Genomic DNA, 7968 nt, shown 5'->3' with positions numbered 1-7968 from the left:
CGTTTTGAAATATGGACGTCTGTTGAATATTTTGGGCGATATGCGACCCCAGGATTCGTTTTCAGGGCCGGTGTCATTTAGAGGCCTGCAATTATTTTGAATATCAACTGACCATTAGCCCTGGGATGAAAGCTGCTGTTGTGTGAAACGGCCACAAGGTGGCAGCAGTTCTCCTTTACCAAACCTGGTTACTAGGGCAACAGAGCCTCAATGGAAGTCGTGTTCTAGGTTGTAATTTAGAATGGAATGTGCCAGGAAAAAGCCCCTTAAGTTTGTCTCACTACTTCTTGTTCGCTTTCTTAATTTAATGTTTATTTTTTATCACAGCAAGTTTGGTTCCAATGTTTGGCTTGTTGTAGGTGTGCAAGATGTGGTTCTTTTACACATATACATATGTCTGTTCTTCCTGGGATCCTTTCCCCATGTACGTTATGACAGAATGTTGAGTAGTCTTGTCTTGGTATTCCGTGGGTGTTTGGTGATTATATATTTCACCTGTGTTTGTATATGTCTGTTAACCCCAATATCCTAATGTATCCAATCCTCACACTTTTCCATTGGTGATCCATAAGTTTGTTTAATGAATCTGTGATTGCCCTTCTCCGTGGAAATCTCTTCACTGGTATCAGTTTTTCGGTAACACCTATAAGTGATATCAATAGATATGTGTCTTTCTCTTTCTGACTTACTACCAGTCACGTGATTACCTCTAGACTCATCTACGGTGCAGCAGATGGCATTGTGTCCTTTTTTTCCTTGGCTAATATTCTGTCTGTACATGTACCAGTTCTTCTTTGTCCACTCATCTGTTGATGGACTTTTTGGCTGCTTCCATGTCATGGCTATTGTAATGCTGCGGCAATGCACATTTGCCTGCCTGTGTCTTTCCAATTCTGTCTTCTTAGGTTATAGGCCCAGGAGTGGGCCTGCTGGATCATATGGTAGCAAAATGTTTACCTTGTAGAGGCACCTCCATTCTGTTCTCAGTAGTGGCTCTTACCAGGTTACGTCCCACTTAAAGTTGAGGTTATGCTCTTCTCCCCAACAACTTCAGCGTTTATTGTTTGTAGTATTTTTGCTGATGTTTATTCTGACTAGTGTGAGCTGATACCACTTTGTGGTTGGATTTGCATGCGTCTCATAATTCCTTGAAATTGAACTTTCTGGCATGTCCTTTTTCTCTTCAGACTGTGAGTACAGCTTACCTCTTCAAATAGTTTTCGTGAAGTATGTTTGACATTTAGAAATATTTTGGCCATTACCTCCCTCAAGACATTTTGAGGGCAGGTTTCATTCACAGCCCTCCAGTACTGGTGCATATGAAGTGACCCTTAGCACAGGTTTTAAAGCTGCTGTTGCAAGTAACGGCCAGAGGGCGGCAGCATTTCTCCTTTTCCCAATCTGGTAACTAGGGAAACAGACCGTCCTGGCAGTGGTGTTCCTCGGTGATATATGAGAGTGGAATGTGCCCCCAAAAGCTGACGTCTCCTTACTTATGTTTGTTTTATAAATTGAATTTATATATATTTTTAATTGGAGTCATATTCCATTGTGTACATGGACCACTTCTTCCTAGTGCATTCCTCTCTTGATGGACATTTTCGTAGCTTCCAAGTGTTGGCTATGGTAAATATTGCTGGAGTGCAGGATTGCCAGCCTGTGTCTTTTTTTTTTTTTTTCTGCGGTATGTGGGCCTCTCACTGCCGTGGAACCTCCCATTGCAGAGCACACGCTCTGGACACGCAGGCCCAGCAGCCATAGCTCACGGGACCAGCCGCTCCGCGGCATGTGGGATCTTCCTGAACCGGGGCCTGAACCCGTGTCCCCTGCATTGGCAGGTGGACTCTCAAACACTGCGCCACCAGTGAAGCCCAGCCTGTGTCTTTTTGATTCTCATGCCCTCAGGTGATAGGCCCAGCAGTGGGTATGTTTGATTGAATGGTAGCTCAGTATTTACCTTTACAAGGCACCTGATTTTTTTGTTTTCATTACTGGCTCTTACCATGTCCCACGTTGAACCAAGGGTAGGCATTTCTCCAAAACCCCTTCAGCATTTGTTGTTTGCAGAAGTTTTGTTGATGACCATTCTGACTGGTGTGAGCTGATAGGTTTTTGTAATTTGGATTTGCATATCTTTAATTATTCCTAACATTTTTCCATGCCTTTTTAAATTTCTGGTACAGAAAAAAACGGAGAGTACAATTAACCTCTTGAAACTGTCTTCTTGGATGGTTGCCCTCTTTTGAATTTTTGGGTCAATTTTCGACCCCAGGATTGTTTTTGAGGGCAGGTGTCATTCACAGGCCTGCAATGAGTGTGAATACTTAGGGACCATTAGCACTGGGTTTAAAGCTGCTGCTGTGGGAATTGGCCACAAGGCGGCAGCATTTCTCCATTCCCAAACCTGGTTACTAGGGCAGCAGAGCCTTTCTGGGGCCAATGGAATACAGAAGAAGGCATCGTTGAAGTCTAATACAGAATACCATGTCCTGGTGGATGGTAGAATGACCAGCAGGGTGTAGGAATTAGGAACTACTGGATGTATATCCTCGGTGGCTTCACTGAGTGTCCTGACATCCTTTAGCAGGTCCCCAGCCGCCCACGGGGCTCTCGTGGTCAGGGCAATGGCAGGTTATGGAGCTCCCCTGTGCAACTTCCCATCAGCCCACGGGGCTCTCATGGTCACGCCACTCCCAGGTTATGGAGCTCACCTGTGCAACTACCCAGCAGCCCATGGGGTCTCGTGACCAGGCCCCTCCCAGGATATGGAGCTCCCCTGAGCAGATACCACGGCAGGGCTGGGCACACAGGAACCGTGCACATAGCCCTCATTGCAGAGCACCCCAGATCGCCTGTCACTCAGAGCTGACACAGAGCACCTCAGAGCAGGACTTGAGCTAACAAACAGCAGCTCCGAAAGGTCTGTGACCCTGGGCATCACTCTGTGCGGCCTCCCTCTGCCTGGTCTTCCAGAGACTTCCACTGCAGCCGGGACACCAGGCCTCTGTCTCCAACCATCACCCCTCCTCTCCCTGACTCCTAGGTTCCTCTCATTAGGAGAGGGGCTTCTTGAAGTGGTCTCCCACTCATGGGCCAGATAAAATGATTAGAAAACAAGCCAGAGCTGCAGCCCCTTATCTATCCTGACTCTCAGGAGCCCACACCTGTTCCTTGGACCTGGCCGGTTCAGCGAGGTCCATTTTCTGCAATGTGAGCCCCTGAGGGGTGAGGATTGGCTGACCTGGGCAGCCTGACCATGCCGGCCAGCCCTCCCCAGGTGTTCCTGTGTTGAGGTCAATATGAACACCACTCCAGGCAGCAAGAGCCCCTGCAGCTGTGCCTGATGCCCTATTCTCTGCCCCGTCAGCAGTCTCGGGGCTGTGCTGGTGGGAGGGAGGGAGGGGCCACGGCTTTGCGGGTGACCCGGTGTGAGTGGGGCTCTGCTGGACTTTCTGCAGGAATTGCCAGGCTGCCAACTGCTAAAGAAGAGGATGTGTCACCCATACCTTACACTGGAATTTCTCCCCGGGCAGGGGTGAGGAAGGAAAAAAGCAGTGGGGGCCGGGACAGGAGGTGTATCTCAGGCAGGGACATGGAAAGCGTCCAGAAGAGCGCCCTGGCTGGGACCAACCTGGCTGGCCTCCAGGCACCAAGTCAGCCTGCGTGCTGTCGCTGGTGTGGCCCAACGGCCCTTCCTCTAGGCTTTCAGGTCCTTGTACATATTCAGGTGTTTTACCTGGGAAGGGTGGGAACAGTTCAGCAGCAGCTGGCCTGGGGCTCAGCTCACGTTTACTCACAGACGCCTCGGCACGGTCCCCCAGCTTTGCAATGAGGACGCTCCTTGCGTGGGGGCTGCTGGCTGCATGGGAGATGATTCCCCACCTGTGACCAACTTCAGAATTGTTTACCGCTGGAGCAAGTGCCCTGATAGGGTTTTCCTCTCTATAACTGGTGGGATTTGTGGGGGTTTTTTTGGTTCAAGGTAGATCTTATTCCTCTTTTATGTATTTATAGATATAAGCATGGAAATAATTCATTCATATAAATACATCTGTGTGAAGGGAAGAACGTTTTCTGTTTTATTTTTAAAAATTTTGAAATTTTATTTTATTTATTTATTTATACAGCAGGTTATTATTAGTTATCTATTTCATACATGTACATGTATACAGGTCAATCCCAATCTCCCAACTCATCCCACCACCACCACCGCATGGCTTCCCCCCCTTGGTGTCCATACGTTTGTTCTCTGCCTCTGTGTCTCTATTTCTGCCCTGCAAACCGGTTCATCTGTACCATTTTTCTAGGTTCCACATATATGCACTAATATACAATAGTTGTTTTTCTCTTTCTGACTTACTTCACTCTGTATGACAGTCTCTAGCTCCATCGACGTCTCTACAAATGACCCAGTTTCATTCCTTTGTATGGCTGAGTAATATTCCATTTTATATATGTACCACATGTTTATCCATTCGACTATCTGTGGGCATTTAGGTTGCTTCCATTACCTGGCTGTTGTGAATAGTGCTGCAATGAACATTGTGGTGAATGTGTCTTTTTGATTTATGGTTTTCTCTGGGTATATGCCCAGAAGTGGGATTGCTGGATCATATGGTAATTCTATTTTTACTTTTTTAAGGAACCTCCATCCTGTCCTCCATAGTGACTGTATCAATTTACATTCCCACCAATAGTGGAAGAGGGTTCCTTTTGTCCACACCCTCCCCAGCATTTGTTGTTTGTAGAATTTCTGATGATGCCCATTCTAACAGGTGTGAGGTGATACCTCATTGTAGTTTTGATTTGCATTACTTTAATAATCAGTGATGTTGAGCAGCTTTTCATGTGCATCTTGGCCATGTCTGTGTGTTCTTTGAAGAAATATCTATTTAGATCTGCTACCCATTTTTATGTTGGTTTGTTGTGGGTTTTTTTTTATTACTATTAAGCTGCATGAGCTGTTTATATATACTGGAGATTAAACGTTTGTCCATTGATTCGTTTGCAAATATTACCTCCCATTCTGAGGGTTGCCTTTTTCCATTCCCGTTTTTTAACAAAAGAAAGAAAGAAAGAAAAAGAAGCGGAACACTAATGTGTGTAAAATATGCCTCTTGAAACTGTCGTTTTGAAATATGGACGTCTGTTGAATATTTTGGGCGATATGCGACCCCAGGATTCGTTTTCAGGGCCGGTGTCATTTAGAGGCCTGCAATTATTTTGAATATCAACTGACCATTAGCCCTGGGATGAAAGCTGCTGTTGTGTGAAACGGCCACAAGGTGGCAGCAGTTCTCCTTTACCAAACCTGGTTACTAGGGCAACAGAGCCTCAATGGAAGTCGTGTTCTAGGTTGTAATTTAGAATGGAATGTGCCAGGAAAAAGCCCCTTAAGTTTGTCTCACTACTTCTTGTTCGCTTTCTTAATTTAATGTTTATTTTTTATCACAGCAAGTTTGGTTCCAATGTTTGGCTTGTTGTAGGTGTGCAAGATGTGGTTCTTTTACACATATACATATGTCTGTTCTTCCTGGGATCCTTTCCCCATGTACGTTATGACAGAATGTTGAGTAGTCTTGTCTTGGTATTCCGTGGGTGTTTGGTGATTATATATTTCACCTGTGTTTGTATATGTCTGTTAACCCCAATATCCTAATGTATCCAATCCTCACACTTTTCCATTGGTGATCCATAAGTTTGTTTAATGAATCTGTGATTGCCCTTCTCCGTGGAAATCTCTTCACTGGTATCAGTTTTTCGGTAACACCTATAAGTGATATCAATAGATATGTGTCTTTCTCTTTCTGACTTACTACCAGTCACGTGATTACCTCTAGACTCATCTACGGTGCAGCAGATGGCATTGTGTCCTTTTTTTCCTTGGCTAATATTCTGTCTGTACATGTACCAGTTCTTCTTTGTCCACTCATCTGTTGATGGACTTTTTGGCTGCTTCCATGTCATGGCTATTGTAATGCTGCGGCAATGCACATTTGCCTGCCTGTGTCTTTCCAATTCTGTCTTCTTAGGTTATAGGCCCAGGAGTGGGCCTGCTGGATCATATGGTAGCAAAATGTTTACCTTGTAGAGGCACCTCCATTCTGTTCTCAGTAGTGGCTCTTACCAGGTTACGTCCCACTTAAAGTTGAGGTTATGCTCTTCTCCCCAACAACTTCAGCGTTTATTGTTTGTAGTATTTTTGCTGATGTTTATTCTGACTAGTGTGAGCTGATACCACTTTGTGGTTGGATTTGCATGCGTCTCATAATTCCTTGAAATTGAACTTTCTGGCATGTCCTTTTTCTCTTCAGACTGTGAGTACAGCTTACCTCTTCAAATAGTTTTCGTGAAGTATGTTTGACATTTAGAAATATTTTGGCCATTACCTCCCTCAAGACATTTTGAGGGCAGGTTTCATTCACAGCCCTCCAGTACTGGTGCATATGAAGTGACCCTTAGCACAGGTTTTAAAGCTGCTGTTGCAAGTAACGGCCAGAGGCCGGCAGCATTTCTCCTTTTCCCAATCTGGTAACTAGGGAAACAGACCGTCCTGGCAGTGGTGTTCCTCGGTGATATATGAGAGTGGAATGTGCCCCCAAAAGCTGACGTCTCCTTACTTATGTTTGTTTTATAAATTGAATTTATATATATTTTTAATTGGAGTCATATTCCATTGTGTACATGGACCACTTCTTCCTAGTGCATTCCTCTCTTGATGGACATTTTCGTAGCTTCCAAGTGTTGGCTATGGTAAATATTGCTGGAGTGCAGGATTGCCAGCCTGTGTCTTTTTTTTTTTTTTTCTGCGGTATGTGGGCCTCTCACTGCCGTGGAACCTCCCATTGCAGAGCACACGCTCTGGACACGCAGGCCCAGCAGCCATAGCTCACGGGACCAGCCGCTCCGCGGCATGTGGGATCTTCCTGAACCGGGGCCTGAACCCGTGTCCCCTGCATTGGCAGGTGGACTCTCAAACACTGCGCCACCAGTGAAGCCCAGCCTGTGTCTTTTTGATTCTCATGCCCTCAGGTGATAGGCCCAGCAGTGGGTATGTTTGATTGAATGGTAGCTCAGTATTTACCTTTACAAGGCACCTGATTTTTTTGTTTTCATTACTGGCTCTTACCATGTCCCACGTTGAACCAAGGGTAGGCATTTCTCCAAAACCCCTTCAGCATTTGTTGTTTGCAGAAGTTTTGTTGATGACCATTCTGACTGGTGTGAGCTGATAGGTTTTTGTAATTTGGATTTGCATATCTTTAATTATTCCTAACATTTTTCCATGCCTTTTTAAATTTCTGGTACAGAAAAAAACGGAGAGTACAATTAACCTCTTGAAACTGTCTTCTTGGATGGTTGCCCTCTTTTGAATTTTTGGGTCAATTTTCGACCCCAGGATTGTTTTTGAGGGCAGGTGTCATTCACAGGCCTGCAATGAGTGTGAATACTTAGGGACCATTAGCACTGGGTTTAAAGCTGCTGCTGTGGGAATTGGCCACAAGGCGGCAGCATTTCTCCATTCCCAAACCTGGTTACTAGGGCAGCAGAGCCTTTCTGGGGCCAATGGAATACAGAAGAAGGCATCGTTGAAGTCTAATACAGAATACCATGTCCTGGTGGATGGTAGAATGACCAGCAGGGTGTAGGAATTAGGAACTACTGGATGTATATCCTCGGTGGCTTCACTGAGTGTCCTGACATCCTTTAGCAGGTCCCCAGCCGCCCACGGGGCTCTCGTGGTCAGGGCAATGGCAGGTTATGGAGCTCCCCTGTGCAACTTCCCATCAGCCCACGGGGCTCTCATGGTCACGCCACTCCCAGGTTATGGAGCTCACCTGTGCAACTACCCAGCAGCCCATGGGGTCTCGTGACCAGGCCCCTCCCAGGATATGGAGCTCCCCTGAGCAGATACCACGGCAGGGCTGGGCACACAGGAACCGTGCACATAGCCCTCATTGCAGAGCA

Source organism: Mesoplodon densirostris, chromosome 1 (assembly GCF_025265405.1).
Source record: "Mesoplodon densirostris isolate mMesDen1 chromosome 1, mMesDen1 primary haplotype, whole genome shotgun sequence".
Taxonomy (NCBI): domain Eukaryota; kingdom Metazoa; phylum Chordata; class Mammalia; order Artiodactyla; family Ziphiidae; genus Mesoplodon; species Mesoplodon densirostris.
This window is presented reverse-complemented; position numbering follows the sequence as displayed.